The sequence below is a fragment of the Haliaeetus albicilla genome, chromosome 24, assembly GCF_947461875.1.
Source record: "Haliaeetus albicilla chromosome 24, bHalAlb1.1, whole genome shotgun sequence".
NCBI classification, from domain to species: Eukaryota; Metazoa; Chordata; class Aves; order Accipitriformes; family Accipitridae; genus Haliaeetus; species Haliaeetus albicilla.
In genome coordinates, this window is record NC_091506.1 from 8,780,003 (window position 1) to 8,804,068 (window position 24,066).

General features: G+C 43.4%; 1 protein-coding gene and 1 long non-coding RNA gene across 2 annotated transcripts in view; both read right to left on the reverse strand.

The window, feature by feature from the left end:
• Positions 1–24,066, reverse strand: part of SYNPR (synaptoporin) — a 111,914-nt gene that overhangs the window by 74,497 nt on the left and 13,351 nt on the right. The window lies entirely within an intron of this gene.
• Positions 4,579–8,926, reverse strand: LOC138681837 (uncharacterized). Its single transcript, XR_011322045.1, has 3 exons — positions 8,197–8,926; positions 7,593–7,746; positions 4,579–4,660 (listed from the first exon to the last, which is right to left on the reverse strand). It is a non-coding gene; the product is annotated as an uncharacterized lncRNA (long non-coding RNA).

Consider the following 24,066-nt stretch of genomic DNA (forward strand, 5'->3'; position numbering starts at 1 on the left):
GCCTTCCAAGGCCCTGATTCACCATCACGCACATCTGTAGCACATTAAGCTGTGCATTTGTTATCTCAGAGCTTTAAGAATAATGTCCCCTATCTGACTAAATAAAATCACATTACTGCTTCAAAAGACATCACCATAAGGACTCAAGACCCACGCGGATCATATTAGTGGAACTCCTTGGTCCAGCGCCTTGCAAGAGCATAATCCCTTTAGTCAAGCCTTGAAAGACCAGGCTGCCAGCAAAGTTCAACCTGTTGCACCTGGGATCTGCTGAGGGCAGAGATATTCGGATGCCCTGAGAGCAGGAAAGCCTTCCTCTGCAGTGCTATTTCCCAGCACCAGCCACAACCAGTGGCTTTCTAAAGTGGTTTCTAAACCACAAGCGCAGGCAGACCTGGGGCCTTAAAAATGGCTCCGTCCCTATTTCTGATGAGAGTGCAAAGCAGTTTGTTGCACAGATAAGGCCAGACGTCTGGTTTCGGGTTGTGGGTTTTTTGGGTTTGTTGGTTTTGTTTTTTTATTTTCCCAAATATGCCATGATCTACTGATACATGTAATGCAGATTACAGGCTCTGTGTACATGTAAAAATGGCTACCTGCTCGGTCAAAAGGTCAGAATCACAAGGTTGTCCCAGGTCATGAACAAAAAGGCATCATGTTTCCTTAAAAATTTTAAAGAAGTAATTAAAATTAGCGACTTCCATCAACTTGGTGACGCTGCAATAGCTGTTCAAGCTGAGAGATGTTTTATCGAAAATACATTCTGTATTTGGAGTCCTCCATCCATGTGGCATAACCCCGGTCATAGCATTTTTGACCTGGAAAAGTCTCTGCAATTACGATCCCATCACTGTTCCCTCTAATATGTAAGCAAAGAGAAATAACTGATTTTGGTTTGCTTTTAGCAATATTTTACGGAATTCAATGTAAATACAGCCACCTGTGCAAAACCAGGAAACTCCCATTCAAAATAAGCTTGATTGCCAAGATGACCCAGCTGCAATAAAGCACAATGAAACACAAATCCCTAGCCAGAGAATGAAATATCTGTTTTTCCCTCTACTCCACTTTCCTGACACACGTGCATGAAAGCCCATCTTCCAAACTAAAAGAGAGACAAACTGCCAATTAAACATGGGCTTTTATATCTTTGTATTCCATCTGAATAATACAGTATAGAAGTGAGTTTCAATGCTTAACTTTTCACCTTTATTGAGATGGAGCATTAAAAAAAAACACAAAAAACTAGTACATATTCAGAATGGTTCCAAAAGTTTACAGCGATTCCAACAAACACCCGATGGATCACAACAGATACGCTTGGCTGGTGTATTATTAAAAAGTCGCCTACAGTGGATGATGTTACTGTCTTTGTCCATTGCAGAAGCCAGATGAGCTCAAAAAGACATCTCTAAGTATTTTAGATCAGGAAAGCTCCTTATTAACTGTTTCTGGGAGGTATATACAGACTTGACCTTGACTGGAAACAGCTGTCGTCATCCATGCACAGGCTGAGCTGCTCACCCACTATTATAAATGTGTGTATACGTAAAAAAATAGTATATACTATAGTATAATTTGTATATATATATATATATATATATGAGAATAATACCCTGAACTTCATAAAACAGGCTTACACCAGGACATGCCTACCCATTGGCCTCTGCAGCAATAAAACTACACAAGATGTTGTACACTTAAACATGGTTACACTACTGTACAGAAAACAGCAATACACACAAAACTGGACACAAATCTATTGTCAGCCCACCAGGGTAAATGAAAAGATCTACTAAGAAAACAGATAGAGTGATTTTGATATTACTGTGCCTGGGAAAGCAGGGAGATAATGAGCTGTCACAGCACATAACAGTTCAGCACCAGTGATGCGGCTCTGAACAGTCACAGCTACCAAATAATAATGTTTATTTCAGCATTTCTGTTGAGATCAACTTGACGCCTCAGGCGGTTTGGGGAAGAATCACTTAGTCAACATGCAAAATCCAAATTCAACTGGAGGAAACTAATTAAACCAAGAGTATAAAAGACTTCCAAAACATTAAATAATGTCTGAAAAACACACCTTAGTACAACTGAACTGAGTGGATTTTGGAAAAGTCTCTATTTCTCTCATCTTAAAACACTGGGGGGTTTAGGCTATCTAAGAAATATGTTTCATAGTTAATCTCTTGCAATAAAGCCATCACTGGAGAAGGACATCAGCCGCAATACCTTCTGAATAATCCTTTCATGTCACTCCTCTGATATAATGATGCTACACTTCTATCGACCAGATGTGACTGTAAAGGATGAAAAGTCACATTCAAGAAGTCCTCATAAATACCTTAACTGATTTTCATTTTACAGGGTTTTGGGACTGGAACCATTTTACCCTTTGAGAGGCAGAAGGATCGTGACTGCACCCTTGCTGACGCTCTCCCTTTGGCTCAGCAGGGGCAGACATCACCCCGAACGGTGGCTGTTGTTCATCCCAAACCACTGCTCCGTAGGTGCACCAGCCCGGCAGGCTCCGGGTGCACGCAGGAAGGGTCCTCGCACCAAAAATCGCCCGTTAGTGACGCCAAACCTCCCCTAACCGGGCAAAAGTATTCTTCTAAGTTAGATGCTGGCAAGTATGGTGGGCATGGATAAATGCAAGCACACTATTATCTTCTTTTTAACTGATTCCCTATGTCTCTATAAAATGAGGCAGATACTCACAAGCAATGCAAAACTTATGCATCCTGATAAGTAGAAATGGCATTTAGTTACTCCAAAATATACCAGGGAAGAAGTCAGTTGAGCTTAACCTCTGCTACAGCCTATTATTCCCCAAATTCCTCATCTTTTACAGAAAACATACTCCGGGTGATTTGAGGGGAGGGGATCAGCTGAATTCAAGCAGCTAGAAAAAGGCATGGCTGGTTTCAGCCCATCATCCTGCCAGTGCAGGCAAGAACCACATCAGAGTCGGGATGCTCCTGTCGCTACACACAATTACCTCCCAGGTTTTATCGCTGCAAACCCCTGGAAAACAATAACTCTAACGTGGAGCATTTTGCCCTTGTCAGAAAACAGCAGCAAATTCTGCAGAAGCACATTTAAAGGGTAATTGTTGAATCTGGGTCAGGCAGAGAAGCGCATGTTTTTCGGCGGGTTTCGCAGCCGGCCGGAGCCTGCCACCAGGTGTCACCAACTTCTTGATTAACGCGGATCCCATCGGAAAATGCTCCTTTTTCAGCCTATTTATTACTCGAGGGGATGATTTTCACACGTACCACCAAGAACCAGAAAAGACGGCCACTTCCCCCTCCAAAATCGGATGCTGTTTGACTCCGTTCTTGTACAAAAGCTTTCAGTACAGGTGCCTCCGGAGAATCAATTCTCTTAGGTTTGCAGTTATTCCCACAGCCTGCCACCATACAGAAAAAGAGACCCTAACCCCACCATTAGGTTTAACTCTTGTTCCCATGAAGGATGCGGGGACTTGGGGGTGTCGTGTGCTGCCTCTGAACAAGGCAGACCGAAGCCTGCCCTAGCCTATGGGGAAACCCAGGACTGCAGCCTTTGCTTTACTCTCAAAAACCAACCCACAGAGCAGTTAGGGCCCAGATTTCCAGAGGGGAACTGGTTTGGGTCAATCCCACAACTCCAGCTGAGGGGGAGTTAGCCCGCAGATGTGTAAAGCAAGGTACAAGATGTGAGAGTTAAAGAGTACCTTGGAAAAAAGTAAGCAAAAACTGTAAAAAGCACAGTTACCTATCCCGGTGTCTGAAGCAAATGGTGCTGAGACAGAGACTTCCTACGTCAATCTGAAATAACACAGAAGTGGACGCGATGGAAAAAAAAACAGCTCAGTTGGGGGAAATGATCTTTCCAAACAGTCTCATATCTTTGTGTACATACATGACATTTCTACAATCAGCACAATGTAAGAACTAGAGAGAAAATATGAGTTACTAATACTTCTGCATCAGTTACAAAACTACCCGAAAAACAGAAAAAGTTATCACAGGAGATAATGTATCCCAGGCTCCCAGCGCAATGCCATGCGTGGAGGCAGGGATACACAAGAGCAGCACCCAGCACTAGCTCTGGGAATGCTGCCACCGTACTCGGTGCCTACAGACATTGCCATGCTTTGAAGATGATCAACGAGGAGATATTCTTACAGCATCTTGACACTGCCTCATCATGTGAAAGACACTCCCGGAGGGACTCAAAACTCTCTTTTTATTCTGATTTGAGCTGCCATGGATACAAATGTCTTTAACTGAGAACAGACCTTCCTTACTGGTCGATAAGCCCCAGGTCCTTTGGTTGAAGCAAGCAAATCCTTGCAGAGTGACAAAATTTAACAGCAGCCTTGAAACCTTCAGAATCATATGAAAATTAGGACTTTCTGTTCTTCCTTTCTCTCCCTCTGATTATCCATCCCAATGTCGGAGCTTTGTCAAACACCCCACAACTTATAGCATCCGTCTGGCAGGTCCTCATGTCATTGTATTCTTTGAGACTGCCACTATAATGTCCACTGAAGGCACCATCACTGTGGACACGATCCATTAGGTTCAGGGAGGATATTGGCTGTATCTTCATATAAGACAACCCCTGGAATCTGAATTTTTTGCAGATGCTTGATTAGGCCATGCAGATGCTGAATTCAAGAGACAGACACAAGACCAGAAATGTTTTACTTTGTTTTCAGGACATCACTTTATAAGGCATCCATTTCAGGAATATTTTCACTTTGGATGGCCACCAAACCCCACATCCTCTACATCAAGCTTAAGCTAAGATCTTCATACCAAAGCTGCAAGAAATCCCTCAAGATTTTCAATTGTATTTAAAAATCTGAAAATTCTCAATTCAATGCAAAGCTGTAAGATACCTCCAATCTGTACTGATTTCAAAGATGCTATGTAAAATTGCAGCCCAACCTTGCCTGATAGCAATGCAAAATCTCAAGGGTATTGTACAAGGTGTCAAAAAACCTTGTAATCTGGGACAGCAGAGATTTTGACAGTCTGAAAAGCAGAGGTGCAGAGGTGCTAACTGTGGTTTTAGGACAGGCATGTTATCTGAATTGTTCTGGTACGATCTTCAATAGTGAGTGACCTCGGCATGTTCAGTTCATTTATCACCAGGAGTCACAAATCTTGCACTTCTCTCTGGTTCTCTGCGGAGCCAGAAAGATGCTGTATTCTGCACAAGGAAATGCACATCATGCCTTTGAGCCCATGGTACGTTTCACACTGCATATTCTGCTGCAAAAAACATAATGCACTACAGAGATGCGCAGTGAGGGAGGGAGAAATGTCCCAGGTTTGGCCCTGCTCCCACAGTGGATCAGGGCAGCACCTTCCCCAGAAGCCCAGGATCAGATCCTTTGCATAAACAGCACTCAGAAATGGCTGAGCAATTTTCTCAGTGAAGGTACCTTCTCCTCTGACAGTGCCTGGCTCAAACAAGCAAAGAGGGCTTGTGTTCTGCTTTGATTTTGCATCTCGTTATCCCACTCTTCACAGTGAGCAGATGTGAGGAGGCTTTTCACTTTTTGGAGCATTGCTGTATCCAGACCAGATAGAAAATACTGCTCGACACCAGACAACTGCCCAAATATATCAAAGTGCTATATCCTCTTATCTCTTAACCTACCAGTTAATCTAGAAGTAATTCCAGACCTCTTCCTTCATTGAATTTTTGTCTTTCTTGCTATATGATGAAACCTAGCTTTGTTAGCAGCATCAGCAGGGGAAGAAGGTTGTTGCATCATTAAATCAGTGATGGGGACTCAGGAACCCTGGATTAAATTCCCAGCTCAGACACCCATTTCCTGCATAAGCAAACACCAGCCTTTCCTGCTCCTTGCTTTTCCATGCATTAAACAGAGGTGGTGACTCTCTTTCTCCAGCATATAAAAGCAGGGAGGATGTTTGGCAGCGCTTACAACAAGCCACGTTTCAATACAGCAAAGGGTGAAGTGAATGCCTAACCCATACTGAAGGGTTTTAATTGTGTTTTTATCAATGGTGAGGCATTGCAAGTCAAGAGCTGTGACAATATACCCTAAATCATACAGGATTACTACATTGTGTCAAACAAACACATAATTAAGCAGCTTTAATATGTTAACAGTTTGGAATCAGATTAGTGTTGTATTAGGCTAATAGAGTTGGTCCCCATTAATCCAGATCAATTGCTCAACTCTGTTAGTTTATTTAAGGTTTTTTAAAGAAATTTAAAAACATAAATCTAATTCTCAGCAGAATGTGCAGATGCTGTAGGGCAGGATGAATTCATCAAGATATCTGAGCACGTGGATAAACCAAGTGCAGCTTAACTGGTTCAACCGTGCAACGCAGAACTAAACCCTCTAATCCCCTGTGATGAGATTTTTGTGCTGTACAAACACAGAGGGTACCACAAGAAGTGACGATGTATCTGGGCAGCAAGGTCCTGAGGCACCTCTCCACGTGTGCAAATGGCACTGAGCCCCATGAGGCTTAACACACCCTCAGGACCAGTATTAGAGCCCAGCACCACCTTACGTCGCAGACAGGTGACAGAGGGAACGCTGCTTTCGGAGACAAAACTACAGGCATGCAAGGCACAGATCCATGTAAAACTTGCTGCCCAGCTTCCCCATGCTATCCAAGCTTTAAATACGGGGCTTTAGGGATCACGCACATCATGAGAGCAATGCTGGGATGTCTGCGCACGTTCAGCATGAATGATCCCAAATGCAGGGCTTGCACTATAGCAGTCTTTGCGAGCCAGCTCAGAAAGGGTCTTTATTTTCCATCCATGGAATGATTACATGGAAACATCCAACTGAAAGAAACTATGAATACTGGGGCAAGGAGGTGGGCCAAGGGCCAGCCCTTATTGCTAATGACCTGTACAGCACTGACGAGCTTTAATCCAGCCTCGTTAATGCAGCCTACTCTTGGCACATCAAAAATACAAACTGCAGCAGAGTGACATCTTGCCCCATTAAGGTTTGGTACAGATTTCAAACTCAGAGGTGATGCTTCAAATCCAGATTCTTACAGCCACCCACACATGCACCGTCTACTCAAGTTCTCTATGAATGTGCATGTGTGTGTATGTAAATATATATATATATATTCTCCCTCCATACATGTATTTTCTATAATCTATACATAGATGTATTCTATATTGCAGCAGGGCAATGGCAAGATTCTACTACTTTAGTTAATCTGGCTAAGGCAAAAATCACACCTTATAGATGCAATCTCTTTTAAGCCAATTCTATATTGCTTTATACTCACAAAACATGGAATAAGTTTAGATAAAAATCAATGTATACTTGTCTTATACTGGATCAATTGTCCACATTTTTCTGTATCACTGCAAACAATTCATTTTAACAGTTAATTTAAGCTGATACACAGGGCGGTCTCTAACAAGACAATTTCTGAAGTTATTGTCTACGTTCAAGGTAGCATTCAGCCAGTGAGAGAGAGATTTGATTTACACTGCGCGAGTACTAGTGAGTCACCCAAGCACCCATAAAGCAGACTACACGTGTAGAAGTGAAGTGCCAAAGAGCTAATTCATCATACCCTTTCTGAGACAAATCCCACGGTGCAGAAGGCAGGATGCTGTAGTCACCTGACATGCGGACACCAAGCTTTTATTCATGTCGAGATGTTATTCTCGGTACAGAGCACCAGGCCTTGAGTTACAAAGCATAAATCCTGATCCACAGTGTTTATGCTATTGGGGACAAAAAGTCTGCTTAGAAATATTGCCGGGAAAATGTCAAGCAATGAGCTATACGTGATGGAATGACATGGAGACGATGCGTTTTGTGCTGAGAGTAAAATGGCAAAATACAGAATGTAAATAGGTTTGGACGGCACTGTTTTTTCCAAAGCCTGAAGCTCAGCACACAACACTAAAAAGAAAAACCACTTGCATCTGTTTTTTTATGATGGAGTCATAAAAAGCAGTCAGGTATTTTTTGTTTGCTATCAAGCACTTATTGACGTGCGGCTCACTAAGATGAAAATATTTTATGGCAAAGACATCGGTGAGCATCCTTGCACCCACAGAACAAAATACTGTGCCGAAGCAATGTGGTATAAACACTTCACTTCACATATATTGGCATTTACAACACGCAGCAGTAAACGACACATAAAAAACATGGTCATAGGCACTTACCTTCAAGGGTAGCTTCAGTGACGTGTCATTAACATGTATTTGTGGACCATTTTGAAAGCAAACAGGAAAGCCTGAGCCACAGCTACGCTGGCAGACAGCTCACCGGTACAGCTCTATCTCCCCTCACTTTCACCACTTTCTGATGGCCAGGCATGTTTTCTCATTAATATTAGCCACAAAACTAGTACGGGACACAGTGCTGCACAGGGCCAAGGTTGCAGAGCTGCTGGCTCCTCGGTTTTGTCTTTCCATTTCCAAATGTCTCAACATTTCTTCACTCTTCAGCAGATAAAGCCACATGTCCCACTGGGATTGTGACAGCGGTGCCATCAGCCACATCCCTCTGAAACCTCCTGGTTTCTGCTAACGGCGGGCAGCAGTGGGAGATGATTTCCTGAGAGCTCCTCCAAGCGCTGTTAGGACAGCAGAAGACCCATCTTCCCTTCCCATCAACAAGAGACCGGCTGACCGAGCCTCAAGAGAAATTGCCATTTATTCTCAAAATACAGGTCTATACTAGCCATTTCCTTTTCCATTAAAATTGAAATAATGTATTAAGCAATGCAACTAGAAAGGAATTTCCCAAAGAACTATTATTGTGCATGTGTGTTTTCTCCTTAAACTTTGATTTGTCACAAATCATTGTAGACAGGAAGGATGACACGTTCTGTAGAGAAATTTTTTACATTGTCAAAATTCTTGTTCTGAAGTGTTCAAAATGAAGTTTTGTGCTGTATGAAATATTGAAAAATACTGTGTTACAAAATTTTAAGGCACATAAAAAAAGAAAATATAAAGGATCAAAATACTCCAGTTGACCAGATCTGAGTTTTAGGGTGTTGGTATCTTTTTCAAGGCAAACAGACTTTCAAGATTTCGACATTTCTTCCTGACTCAAAACACACAAAATTTTGGCAGTCTTGCCTTTTTTTCGGTGAGACGAGAAGGCTGTTTCACACGTGGCTTTGCCAAGCATCACCGAGGAAGTAATTACCCTCACGTGCAGGGGGAGGGCAGGTTTTTTTCCTCCCATGCCCCACACTCCGCAACAACCCCCTGATGGCGCAGTGGTGGCTGCAGAAGGAAATGCCGGACTGTGGTGACGAGGGCCACCCTCTGCCCTGTCCTGTCCCAAGGGCTTCACAACCACTGCGCTTTCCTGGCTCCCACGGGGCTGGAAGCAACCGTGAGGGTCACCAAGTCTCCTGCTGCTGAGGAAGCACCGCATCATCACTGTCATAAATTTCTTAGTTTTCTCACAAAACTGGTTTTGCTTCCTTTCATCCCACCATGCTGGCAGAGGAACCTCGTTCTCCCAAGGGCTGCTGTGTTCCTCTAACCTACGGTGTGCCTATGGCCACACAAACCTGGTTCATTAGCTCAAACAGCTGTTCTCCCCTTCACATGTTTAAAGAGCAAAGTTATTTTTAAGTGTGCCCATTACACCAGAAAAAACAAGCCAAGCCCTCTGTTGTCTCCCTCTTGCACAGCAGTCTCTGTTTCTCATCACACCAGCACTTTTTCGCACCATTCCCTGCTATCAGAAAACAATTTAAAATCAAACACCAGGCAGGAAAGCTCTCCTTGGCCTCCTCTTTTGCTCTTTTTGCAAGGCGCGGCTCAACCATAAACATTTATCTTCCACAAATAGCACCTAACCTCCACAAACGCAGAATATTTCAGCCTTTTTGGTGTGATTGCTAACAGATTTATCACTTCCATCTATTAGCTGGCCTATGACACCGTTAAGATTAATTCGGTGTCTAGTACATTGAGAAGCAGACCGTGCTGAGGATGAGTTTTTCCCCAGAAATCGGACTTCCAGCAGCACACAGAACGGAGGTACAGGGACCCCCGACAAGCACCCCACTATCCGCTCTAGTGAGCCACCCATGGGCAACCACCGCACCCCAGCATCCAAACAGCTCGATGCCCAAGGGGAGACCAAAAGCTTGTTGTTCCCTTACGAAGGCACCACAAACCTCATGGGCTTCACGCCCAGCCTGGCAAACATGGGTTTGTTTTCCTCATGAGCTTCTCCTTCGGCACTTGAAACATGTAGGAAATGTGGTTGATCCCACTGCAGCCAGGACGCTCATTACACCGGGACCATGAAACCCACAGCCAAATGTTTTATCCCACATAGAGGCAGAGGTTCTGGGCACCGTCCTCCAGCCCAACCTCCTCCTTTCGGCACTTAGGTGTATTGTTTAAGGATAATGAGCCTTTAAATCACTGCTTTTAAGACTCTGCCACTTTCAATAAATCAGATGGGGTCTTAGTTTGGGTTTATATTTTGGAAAGGAGAAGGAAGGAGGCTCTGATATTGTCAAAACAGCAAAAAAATCCAACAAAGTCAAAACAAAGTATTTGCTTATCAATATCAGAAGCCTGAACTAGCATTTTATTTGTGTTTATATACAGTGACGACATTCAGGTGAGACTGTACTAAGTGTCATAGGGTCGAAAGTAATGTTTTCTAGGTAACAAAGCATTTACGAAGACAAATCTGCATCACAATTTCATTCACACTCAGATCTGAGGGAATGAGTTGGCATAATTGACAACTCCATCTTTTTGACATATTTATAATTTGCTTTAAAAAATTAATGCAAACACAAAGTGAAAATATTCAACACAGAGGATAAAGAAACACACGACCAATGTTTCCCACTTCCCTCAGCTGGAGGTGACACATTGCCTCAAACACAGTATTTATCTTGGCATTTCTAAATTATTTGCTGCTATTACTGTTTTTTTTTCCTAAAGACATGCCAAGGTATTACTTTCCAAATTACTGGCCTCTATTCCTAGTTACCTGCAATTTCCATCTCCCATGAAAGTCAGGGCAGTCACATGGAAGAAAAGGCTGGAAGCGTGAGGGGTCGTTTGCCCAGGACCCCCATAGCTCCAAGACTCCTCCAAAACCACACCATGAGAGCTGCTGCCTGCAGCAAAGGGGCCGAGATCAGAGGGAGGAGATGGGAAACCGAGTCACGGAGCAGTCACTTCCCAAGAACCACCCAGGAGAAGAGACGGGTGAGGCATTCTGGCCATCGACCTGCCCGATGCCTGCTTTCTCCCCCATCAGCAGGTTGTAGGATGAACACAGCACCTTGCACACGGCTATGGCCTCTGCAGAACATATTGCTTACACAAGTGCCAATTGTTTGGCACTTGCGAGAAATTTGGCCAAGCCCCGTTAGAAGATGCTGTTTGGAGTCATGTTGATGCATCATCCTCTTGCCGTGGTATTTTTAAGAGCTATCTGTGATTTCTAGCCCTTTCCGAGCTAGAAAAAAAATCCCACTTTGGCCATGATGGGCACATGTCAAGGAAAAGCAGCCACGTAAGCACCATGGTACTATGAATATGTAGCAAGCACTGGTACCATTTTGCTGTAAAACAGAAGGAGCAGACAACCAGAGCATTTGGGTCCAGATCTTCTTCCTTCAGGTACTGACTTTAAACACTTTGCAACAGCTAAAGCAGCACAAGGATTCCACATGCAGCTCTGAACTTCTCCCTAACCTTTGTGGTGGCATTAGCATAAGGCAAGGAGACATATTTTGACTCCCATCTGTGCAAATCCTCCTCGTGCTGCAGAATCAACATTCTGTCAACCAATTATTTTATGCTGTATCACAGCACCGGGGGAGGGGGGGGGAGATGAGGGGGAATCATCACACCTACAATCAAAAGAGCAAGGTTTTGCAACATAGCATGTACTAAAGATGTCTGTCTTAAGTCAAACTAGCAGCCATATTTTATTCAAGAAGCATGTAAACAAATCTGGCACATTCATTATAAAAAAAATTGTGTACCTAGCATGTTCATCACATTTCAGATATTCCATTCCTCCCTCCCCACTGAGCTCCATGGAGACAAGTCAATCACAGTTAACCATCTGGTAATCCTTAGCCCAGGCTGTGCAGCTGTTACCTACCATTTTTAATCAGGGCTATGTCTTCCATTCATGCTAAATAGGAGGCATGAACAGCTGCTTGGCCAACACTTTCAAGCAAGCGCTCTCTCTCTCTCTTTAGTATTCCTGGCTTCTCTTCCTTTCAGCTTTACATTTTGCCCATGTTTTACAAGCTTTCGCTTAAAAAAAAAAAAGTAATAGTGAAACAAGGGGAAAATGCTTCTGATCGTTAAATCTTTAGAGGGTATATCTGCTCTAAACAAGTTCCTGGGGGACACACACTGCAATCACAGTCTCTGCCTTTAGAAAGTAAAAATCAATGCATCCATGGCAATAAGTTGTTTTTTTTACCTACAGAGCCCTGCAGAATGGGTCTCCATTGCACATTTCAGGTAGTGAAGTTTCAAGCATATCAGAGGTAAGATAAATTTAAATTATGAGTATAGAGATTCATTTTTTAAATGGGTACAGTAGTTCCTCTAGCTTGCAGGGAAGGTTTCCTGCAGGCTTTTCTGTATCCCAGCACCCAAGCAGAAGCCTCCATGCCTTCAGGAGGTGCAGGGCAAGGGCACATGCCAAAGGCTGGTTATCCAGTGTCACCACCAAATCAGGCTGTCTCACCTGCCTTGCTTGGATCCAGAGGAGCTGCTCCCCTGTGAACCATGTCTTAAGCTTCTCCCATCATCCAAAAATTTTGCATTTATTTTTGTAGGAGGTCCAACTTTTATAGCAACCAGCCATCTTTTCCACAGATCTAATATTACAGCATCAGCATGGCAGTATCCCAGTTGCGACTGCTCTGAAAAGCAGCACGTATCCTGCTCAGGTGACAGATACCAGCCCAGCTCCATGCTGGGCACACACATGCAGTCTCTCATTCTCTCTCTTGCATGCATCCAGAGCAGTGACTGTAAATGTCTTACCACAATAACATGAAAAAAACACAAACCATAAAAATCAACTTTTATCCATTGCCAATGACAGATTTGCTGCAAAGTCAAGATGATGGTCATGGCAATCTATGGTGATGCCACCTAGCAGAAATTACTCAGAGAGAATTGGTACCCAACCCAGCATGATTTCCACCTGGATTTTGCAGGTGCGGACACTGAGGCGTTAGCTGAGCCTGTTTGTTTAAGCCAACTCCTCCAGCATAGGCTGCTTTTGTAAAACGTTTCTTTGCATTTGTTTTTTCCTGAAATCCTCCTTCAGCCAAGAGATGCGTTACTTCTATCGGCCTTTTCAGAAGAGCGGTACCTTGGAGCATGGAAATCGCCTGTCACCTCCGCACGCTGTGCAGCAACAATAGTCACAATTTATACCCCAACACCAATGTTATAGGTAGTGGTGTAACACTGCAGAACATGTTACTTGTTCAACCTAACAACAAACAAAACCAACATGAAGGTCACACTGCAAATAATAAAAATAAAAAAAGACAGAATGCTATAGCTATTAGAAAACACTGTCTTTATTAATGAATGACATATCACTGGGGAGGTAAAATCTTGCATGGGCAAATCAATTAGTTTGCCTTAACAGAAAATAAACAGAGGACATTTTCAGTACAGAACAATGCATAAAGGTTAACATAATCATGTATTCCTCCTAGCCTACCATGAATTCAGCATTTAACTTCTAAAAGTTTGCCACAAGTAAAAAAAATAAAGGAATAAATTAGATGACAGGATGGTGTTTCATCTTGTGGAGGGAAAATTCTTCCAAAACGCAAAACATATCAGAGCAAATTTTAAGAGAAAATAAAAAAGGTCTAGAAATGTGGTAGAAGGACCCTGTGAAAACATAGCTCTAGGATAACGAATGCCATCAAATCTGTAAGGTTCACTTCTCTTTATGGTCTTTATGCATACACACAGACAAAATTACTACAAACATTCCACTTTAATGGCATTTTAGAATTTCATAGGGGATAAAAAAAAGTCTTCACTGCTGTATCTAGTGTGCAGATTCAGTTCAACTCTCACATCAGAGTGGACTGGAGAATCTTTAAGTTCCTCTGTTACAGATTGAAGAATAAAATACGAATCCTATGTTAGCTCTTTTGGGAAGTCTTGTTTCAACCAAAAAAATCCTCCTCATGAGTGATGGACCAACGCACATACATCTCTAGGCAATGATCGGGCTGACAGCAGTGAAAATGGGGCAAGAGAGGAGTGCAAGGAAGAAAATCAGCCAGTGAAAGGCACAAGTATGGATGGTTCCTTGGCAGGAAAAATAATGCATAATACAGGGGAATAGTTTTCTGCCACAAACTAACTAAACTGAACTGGGACTATGTGCTGTACACATTAAACTGGCCCTTGCTGAAGGCTGTCTTCTGCTTGTAGGTCAATATTCCCAGTCTGCAAATTTGGTGTATGTTCTGTGATATCCTCTGATGCACCCTCCCCATTGTGCATCCCTCCATGCTATGGAAGTGAATAAAATTTAAATTTAGGATAGAAAACACAGCAAATGCTAATCAAAAATTTACATATGCTAACAACAGGGAGCACCAAACTAGAGGAGTATTAGGAAACCATGAGAGCCAACAGATTTTGTGGTACTTGCTCTGATTGTGCCAGCTGCTCTACGGACAAAACTGAGAATGCGGATGCTTTTCCAGAGGCGATGTGGCAGAAACTCAGGCTCAGCAGCACCACCTGAACAACTCTTACAAACTACCACATGCCAGAAAAGTGCAGAAAACACCTTCTGTGACTGAAGCAAAGAGCAAGAGATCTTCTTGGTCACTGTAACGCTACAAAGTTGTAAAAAGCTAAGCTTTGCAGACAAAATACTCTTACATACTATACTAAGCAGCAATGCCCATGCTGTAGCCAGTGGTTGCTATTTCTGGCAGAAAAGCTGATTCTCTGATGACACTACTGCTACACCAAAAGGAACTGTCTTTTCTGATAAGGAGCCGTTTCCCTGAGCCTTTGATTGCACTATTACAAGACGAGGCAAGTGATGTTACCCCTTCCCCAAGCCAGGGACATCTCTTATAATTAGGAAAAGCTTATGGCACTTAAACCCCTTGATAGGCAAGTGAAATCAGTGAAGTACTATTAATCCTCACAGCAATTAATTCAGCATAGAGCAAGCCCTGGACAGACACACATCCACCTCTGACAGACTCAGAATGGCTATGTGCTTCCACACCGGCATAAAATGTGCAGATCTACCTCAGATTTTAAAAAGTCCAGTGTGGAAATACTGGATGTGCTGAGCACAAAACCCACGTAATGAAGGGTTTGGATTTAATAATTTAATCTTGTGGTGGTTTTTGTCATAAAACCACACCTTCTTTTTGGGAAAAAATCTCATTTTTATAATATGTGGTCCCAATAAAAGAATGCATTCTTCCTTAGATTTACTCCTGAATAAAAACCAGCTTGGCATCTTTGTTGGTTGAGACAAAAATAAATCACAACCTGCCCGATGTGAGCTATAATAATGGTGGTGGTGATGATTTTGAGTTTGTTTCCCCCCCCACCCCCCAAGTATACTAGTTATGAAACAGAGACTGAAAGGACTGAAAGAGAATTTCAGCATCTTTAATTAAGAAAACAGAATGAACTAGAAATCTGGAAAATAACTTGTGACTAATATGCAGATTTTATCAGCTTGCAGATCGGAAGCCACAGTTTGCTGGAAGTTGTCTCCTTTTTGCTAATTTTCCTCAGATGAAAAAGGCACTTGTGTTCTCTGAGTGCTTTGCCTCCATGCCTTTTGCAGCATATGCTCAAGTTTGCAGTTACTATTGATAGAATGGGAAAGAATTACAATTCTTAAGATTTTATGAAAAGTCTTTTTAAACCTAAATGCTGTAGAATTTAAATCGTAATTCAGATATTCACACTCAAACATCAGTCCTGGAAGCTTCCCTTGCAAAATTCCTCCCATAGATAGAATTTAATTTAAATAAAGGCTGCAATGGTGCACGTGTTTAGACTGTGGCCTCACCGGAGCCTGCGTACATGCATGAAAGCTGGCGATGACAACAGAACAGTAGAAGTGTTCAGACTATTTTAGGCCAAACGTCCAGTGGGACACTTAAAACTGCTAATTTGGAAGAGGATAGACACATGACTTCAGAGCAAGAAGAGAAGTCTGCTCTGTGATCATTAGCTGAAACCCTGGGAGTATCTGCGCAATTAGCAGAGGGAGGTGGCTCAGCAAGAGGGCTGGGAGAGCAAAGCCCCACAAGTGAGGGATGCCCACGCCCTAAGAACGCCTTCCTATCAAGCATTTCTTGAGCCCACCAGCCCCTGTGCTAAGGTATGGGAAGCCGAAGTCAGTCATAATCTGCGAAAGGGACAAAACCCTGTATCACACACAAGATTACTCCTGCAGGATTGGGGCTTATAATGACTCTCAACCAGTTTTCTGCAGGGGTCAAATCCTTGGTTCCCTTTCCCCCCAAAAAGCAAAAAAAAAAAAAAGGCAAAAAAAAGCATCTGCTAAAGAACCAAGGGTGCTGATGGGCTCTGGACTGCATGTCAGAGGCTCTGTGAGAGCAGCAGTAGATTTGGTCCCCCTGCAGCAAGGGCAACCACTGCCAGAGCACTACCCCTACCCCAGGTGCTGGTGCCACACTGGCAGTTTGGGGGAGAAAGTGCACGAGACGGTGCACATCATAGAATCATAGAATGGTTTGGGTTGGAAGAGACCTTAAAGATCATCTAGTTCCAACCCCCCTGCCATGGCCAGGGACACCTTCCACTAGACCAGGTTGCTCAAAGCCCCATCCAACCTGGCCTTGAACACTGCCAGGGATGGGGCAGCCACAGCTTCTCTGGGAAACCTGTTCCAGTGCCTCACCACCCTCACAGTGAAGAACTTCTTCCTTATACCTAATCTAAGCCTACTCTCTTTCAGCTTAAAGCCATTGCCCCTTGTCCTACCACTACATGCCCTTGTAAAAAGTCCCTCTCCAGCTTTCCTGTAGGCCCCCGTTAGGGACTGGAAGGCCGCTATAAGGTCTTCCCAGAGCCTTCCCTTCTCCAGGCTGAACAACCCCAACTCTCTCAGCCTGTCTTCACAGGAGAGGTGCTCCAGCCCTCTGACCATCTTCGTGGCCCTCCTCTGGACCCACTCCAACAGTTCCATGTCTTTCTTTTATTTTGGGGACCCCAGAGCTGAACGCAGCACTCCAGGTGGGGTGTCATGAGAGCAGAGCAGAGGGGCAGAGTCCCCTCCCTCGACCTGCTGGCCACGCTTCTTTTGATGCAGCCTGGGATACGGCTGGCTTTCTGGGCTGCAAACACGCATTGCTGGGTCACGTTGAGCTTCTCATCAACCAACCCCCAAGTCCTTCTCCTCAGGGCTGCTCTCAATCCACTCATCGCCCAGCCTGTATTTGTGCTTGGGATTGCCCCCACCCATGAGCAGGACCTTGCACTTGGCCTTGTGGAACTTGGTGAGGTTCGCACGGGCCCATATCTCCAGCAATCTGTCGAGGTCCCTCTGGATGGCATCCCTCCCCTCCAGCCCAGCAGACAGAGCAGCTCTGTTCCTGCCCTTGCTCACCTCTGACTCTGCAGCCATGCCACAGGAGACGAGATGTACAGTGGGGAGAGCGCAGACGGGGCATTACGCTGCCCACCTCTGCGCTTCTTTCCTTCTGCTCCGATTCGAGAATTTTGCAAGGCATTTCAGTCACAAAATGCTAACTATGCCAAACTTAGATCACATCAGCGTAGCACAGTATGTAACTCTGAATAGGAAAACTGATTTCCATCTTATTAGGCATGCAACGAACTAAAGGCGCCACAAATAGGAAGTATATGCATCTACCTATAGGAATGCCTTTGTTACACTCGAGGACTGTAACTATGAATTAGACCTGAAAACAAAATTTCCATTTCCTAGGCTTTTTTCTAAAGCACCATCACATGGATGCAGACGCAGATATACAAGCTCACACAAGCTCTTAGATGAAGTGACTAACGCTATCATAATATGTATGACCGGGTAAGAAACATGATACTGTCACTCAGTTAACAACACCATAAATGAGAATGTAACAGAGAAAATGTATCCCTAAGGAGTGTGAAAATACGTTAACTCCTTGATGCTCTTCAGAATCCATTATCAGCTACAGAAGGCACGCCATGATATCCAAATCCTGAGTGTCAAAGATTAAAGACATGATACACAGGCATAATCAATTTTAATTACATTGCTTCATCCACAATCACCCTGTAAACAGGTCTGGAGCTAGTTGGATCAATAAGTGAATTCCCATCAAGTGCAACGAGCTGCACATTCAGCAGGATAAGTTATCCCTGCCTATGGCTACAAAAAAAAAAAAAAAAGAGTTTGTTCTCAGCATTACCAGGACAAGATCACTTTTAAATTGGCTCAGGCTGCAGATCACAGCATGGCCAGCCCACTGCTTCCCAAAGGCTCGCTGCAAAGGGCAAGGCTTTCAGAGCGGCCGCAGATAGCTTACGTACCCACCGCGGTGGTCTTCATTATATTCGGTATTTGAAGCATAAAACATTCAACAACAGGATATTTTAACTCCTAAAACCAGTCAATTACGTTTGCTGAATTAGACTGTGTGACTGAGTTGGTAAGCACAACGAAGGAAGAGGAGTGAAACAAAAGCCCTGTTTAAAATAGGTCGCTCCTTTAGAAAATTTTGTAATTACACACTGCAAATGCATTTGCATGTCCAATGAGTAATGCATGTTTCTTGCGATGAGAAAGCCTGGAAAAGCTTAATCAAAGCCTAGCTTATCAGCAAAGGCTAATTGGCTTCCATAGTGCATCATCCAGCAGAATCTAGCATTAGTACAAGCTTCGCCAACCATTAGTTGGCAGAAAATCCCAATTTATTTTGATAACAGAGGTCATACCTCCGGGGGTTTCCATGACCACATAATCAGGTGGTGCATCAGTGGCCCATCCCATGCCCTCCAGTCAGCATCACCCAGTTAATCAACTCGACAGCCAGGAAAGATGGGAACTGACCATGATACAAAGAGTAATTTGGGAAGGAAGAAAGGTACAAGGGTGATACATAATGAGTTGAAATCTTTTTCTTTTAAGAAAGAGTGCAAAACAGAAACTAATTAATAAACTGCCATGAGTAACGCAACCAAAAAATGCAAAATAATGATGGACTGAAGTTTTCCCTACAGCGAGCTGTCATCTCAGTTTGTGAACTGTAAGGCTGATTTCCCCAGTGTTATGCAAAGAAATGGCCTTTTTTTCCTTCTATTTAGACTTCATATTTTAGCTGCTGAGTCTTATTTACACTGAGGTGGGTTTGCAGGTAAGGAATAAACCTAACCCTTCTCCTCCTGGGCATGATCTGCCTGTGCAAAAATGTAATATTCTGGGGAAGCACATCTTAGTAGTTCCAGACTTGGATTTCCACCAGGACAACACATGACAACAAATGACAAAACCTAAAGAAAGTCAGACCTTATGGGGGGCGGGGGTTAAACACATTTTATATAAAGATTAATTTATTCATTTAACACTTCATCTGAAATCATCTTACATCTGCGTCACAGCCTGAAATTGTTATAGGCAACCTAGTAGAAAGTATCACGAGATAGCATTGGCTTGGTGCAAGTCAAAAGCAAGGAGCTAGAACCAGAATTTATTGCCATACTAAACCTAGTATGCAGGAAATACTTTTGCCATTTCAGTTCAGTGGCTAAATTCAAGGGTGAAGAATCAAACCCCACCAGGACCACCTGTAAGCGTCTCGTGGCTATTTGCCACCAGGCCACAGCAAAATATCTTCTTGGAGTCTCATAGAGCTGTCAAAGAAGCATGTATTGTACAGTGCAAAGGTAAAGGAGATAGCTCTGTAAGCATTATAGATTCATCAGTACAGCACTTCATTGCTGAGAAGCTGAGCTAATTCGCACTGCCCCACTGACAGCATCACATTAGGATCCATCCTATGCCCTCCCCATGGCACTGCTCGGAGTTGAGTAGGTCCCACCAGCTCACCCAGAGCTGGCCAAGGCATATCTGGATGACACGTGGTGCATGCCCTGCTAGCGTTTGTCATTCAAATCACCCAGCTACAAAACTCCAACCACAACGGTTAAACACAAGCAAAACAATCTAATTTTGTGCTTCAGAAGACCAACTAAAAGTCCCCTCACCGTCTGCAAATCCAAGTGCCAGACCTGGGCGATTAGGACCGCGTGTTTCCTAGGTGATAAGCCTTTCATTTTTCTGGAAGACATTTGAAATAGAGCATAGGAAGATTAATCCTCCCCAGAGAAGAGAGAGTTCACTGGCTAATTTCTCTTGCATTTAGATGTAATAATTAGGCGTATTGATTCTTCTGCTTTGTTCCTTACCGTTATAATGAAATAATTAAGACAACTTCAAGGAAATATTTGAAAGCTCATTTCACATTGTCTCTTCAAACATGGGCCACCTAACACTTAGGTGCACACTCAAAGGGAAAAGCAAAGGCAGACTCTTGCCTTATTTATCTCCGTAATTCATCAGGCACCAACTTCAGGCAGCAAAATGCTGCCTCAGGCTCCACTCCATTTGCTGCCTATCATGACTATGAGCAGCAACACAAATGAGATCCATCTGGTGTGACCAGGACACACATTGCTCTGCTAAGCTCTCACAGCAGCTTGTTATCAAGGGGGACTGGAGAGAGGCTGAACCCCTCCAAGAGTTATGAAGAAAAAAAAAAGCAACATTTGTAATTCCCCTTGCAGAGCCTCAAGGTAGCATTCTTGCAAAATATTATGCAAATGTTATTTCTAGTTCAAATTTTTAAGTTTAAGATTCTCGGAAGATAATGCTGAAGTGTCTACACTGAAGAGCACTCATGATCTCCATTCTCTCAGACAGCAGCACAACCAGATTTTTCAAATACAAGTATGAAATTATCCACGAAGGGCTCAACCTTTGCACTGCATCCACAGAAGGAAAAGGTACCCCTGAGACAAGTGGTTTTGGGGCTCCCTGATGGTCCACAAGGAGGTACAGCTTGGTTGAATGGATCAGGGCCTAAACTGTATGCAATGTGCACATCTGCATGGATACTCGGGTAGAGCCAAAACTGGAACAATTATTAGAAAGATGAATGAAGATATTAAACATGTAAAAAGTTCTGAGAAAAGCAACTTAAACTGCAAAGGATTTTCTCATGTCTAATTCAACATTACTAATTCAACAGTTGGTAAGAGTTCTCTGATCTCTCCAGCATGTCTCAGATTTAAATAATTTTCAGCAATTTGGTATTAAATAGCCTTTAAAATATTAATCTTGTAAAAACACAGGGAAATGCATATGCATTTTAATACATGCTTGCTTCAAAAATACAACTAAGCCCAGCTGATACAAAATCATAGTCTCCCAGCTGCTAAGGGGCAAACGGGATGACTGAAAAGAAAGAGCTCACCCCCCCAGAAACATGCAGATATGCTGTCCTGGAATATGAGACCAGATGTGTTAGATGTGGATGAGCATTTAGGTCCAAAGTGAGCACCAAACTTTCCAGAAGTGAGGCATTTACTGCAGACTGTGATCACTAGAATATCTTGACCCAAGAAGTGAAGTCGCAGCCTTCTCCACCTTTTCCCTTTGTGCAAAGCTCACTCAGACCCTCATGACTGACGTGGCTCTGGCACAGTATTAGCTATTAACATTTAATAGGCGTCTCCTGTATCTAGTGGTCACTCTGACAGCAGGGGACCGATGTTTATGATTGAACACTTCAAACAGAAATCTTAGATGTGGCTACCTCTCAGGAGGAGGAAACATCTAAAGAATGTGTTTTTCTGATATTTATATTCCCTTAGAACTGGTGTTTTCTGTATGACTCACATCCATGTTTTTCACTTGTGATATTTTTAAACTCCGAGATCCAGCACTGATTGGAGTGCAAAAAGTGTGACTTTTCTCCCGTCCTACCCTGAAGGGCCTTTCAGCCCGCTACAGGTGACAGTAGGAACTGGGAATGGGTCACCTCCAGGTTGACTATGGGGACAGAAAGCCTAAAAGAAATAGCTTTGGGGTTTATGAACATCAGTCATATGTGAATGCTAAAACCTGGCAGGTTTAATGGAATAGAAGTACATAGACCCATTTCCTATGAGAACATCATCTGTATTTGAAAACAAACAGAAAAACCCACCCAGAATAAGGGCGCCTTTCTCTCCCCTCCACCCAAGAGTATCTTTTCAGTCTAGATCAGAGCTAAATTTAAAAAAATGCAGTTAATGAAATAAACAATTCAAGGAGATATTCTCATGACAAGTGATCCAATGCAGATTGTTTACATGAATTTCCTCCTGCTGCACATCCCTTCTCAAATTCAGCATGCTCATTAGGAGGGCATCATGGAGAAACCCATGCCTGTCATAGCTGTATGGTAGGGGCTGCACCCAGAGTGTCCAGGCCTCAAAAAGCCAAAAGCTGCAGAAAAGAAATACAACAAATAACAATAAAAGAGTTTCAATGCCTTGAAACTGCTCCCTGGAGTCCAGCTTCTCTTTCAGCTTGGACAAAGCTGAAGGGTTCCTTGCTGGAGCAAGCCTCACCATGAAATCTTGTTGGCTGGGCTAAAATGTCTTTAACATCAGGTGAATGTAAATGCTGCCTTTCTTCAAATACAGTTTAGTTCCTTTATAGCATCGTTCAAGAGACATAAATGCCAGCCTCAAGCTCAGACAGACACAACTAGCTGTTCAAAGGAAAATCATGGGCAAGACTTTGCTCTGGGCGGAAGGATTTTGCTAATGGTTTTGCAAAACATTTTTTTTCTGCAGGAGCCAGGAAGAGGAGGAAAGTTGAGGCAGAAGAACCACACAAGCAGTCAGAACAACAATACAACCTGGAAACTTGAGAAAAGGCAAGAGAAGGGTTTCTGCCCAGCCAGGGGGGAAGGAGGCTGCGGACGCAGTGTCCCTCACTGGATGCAGGAGCGAACCAGGCTCCTCCGTACTGCCAGTGCAAATAAACACGAGTGCATCACCAAAACATCTGAAGCAACTTCTTCTTTTAAAAGAAATAACCTGCAAAGGTCTGAAAATTTGGCTAACGATTCAGATCAAAAGGGGTAACATTATCACAGAAATCCATTCAGTCTATACAAAAATTTCTCCATCTCTCCAAGTGACAGGGAATACACTGTTCTCTTTGCAGTAACCCAGAACTGTACAAGATACAGAGTTTAAATACATTTCCATTCAGATAAGTTATCTCTTCCCCTCCCCACCAGCAGCTTTTAAAAGATGCATCTTGAACTTGCAGCACTGGAGGGTTTTTTCTTCTCAGATTTTTAATTCACTGGCATCATAAAGACCTTTAGCGATTTACAGTGTGAAGAGCACTTTCTCTTCGGATTGCCCTGCTTTGAGCCAGTTTGTACATCACGGTTACTTCATTACTTACATTGCATTACACAGGGGCAAACGAAGCAGCCGCGCTCCTCTCTGCGGCAGATGTGCCCCAGGGCCGGCACGAGCCAGATGTTTCCCAGGGCCCCACGGCAGGCGCAGAGGCTGGGCTGCCCGGCTGCTTTACCCCAACTGCCCCTCCGCAGCGGTGAGCCAGACCACACACTTCGTACCCTCACGCTAGCTTGGAAGAGGGGTAAATCAGAGAAATGCTGCAGAGGAGGCAGCCACATCGTCAGGCTACACTAATCAAGGTGCTGCAATTAGCAAAATGAAAAAAAAATAAAACCGAAACAAAACAAAAAAAACAACTTGTGGGAGACATCCAAATTCTGTTGAACTATGGAAGGAACACCAGAGGGACCAGAATATATTTCTTCCTGCCTCTTGCTGTGATGGTCTTAGCTATTTGTCCTCCTGCAAGTCAGCAGGACACAAGCCAGACTGCTCAAACTCTGAAGCCGTGCTCCCCCCACGTGTGGTTTTGGTGACAGTTTCACGAGGGGTTTAGAGCCACAAATTTCAGGTTTAGCAACCATG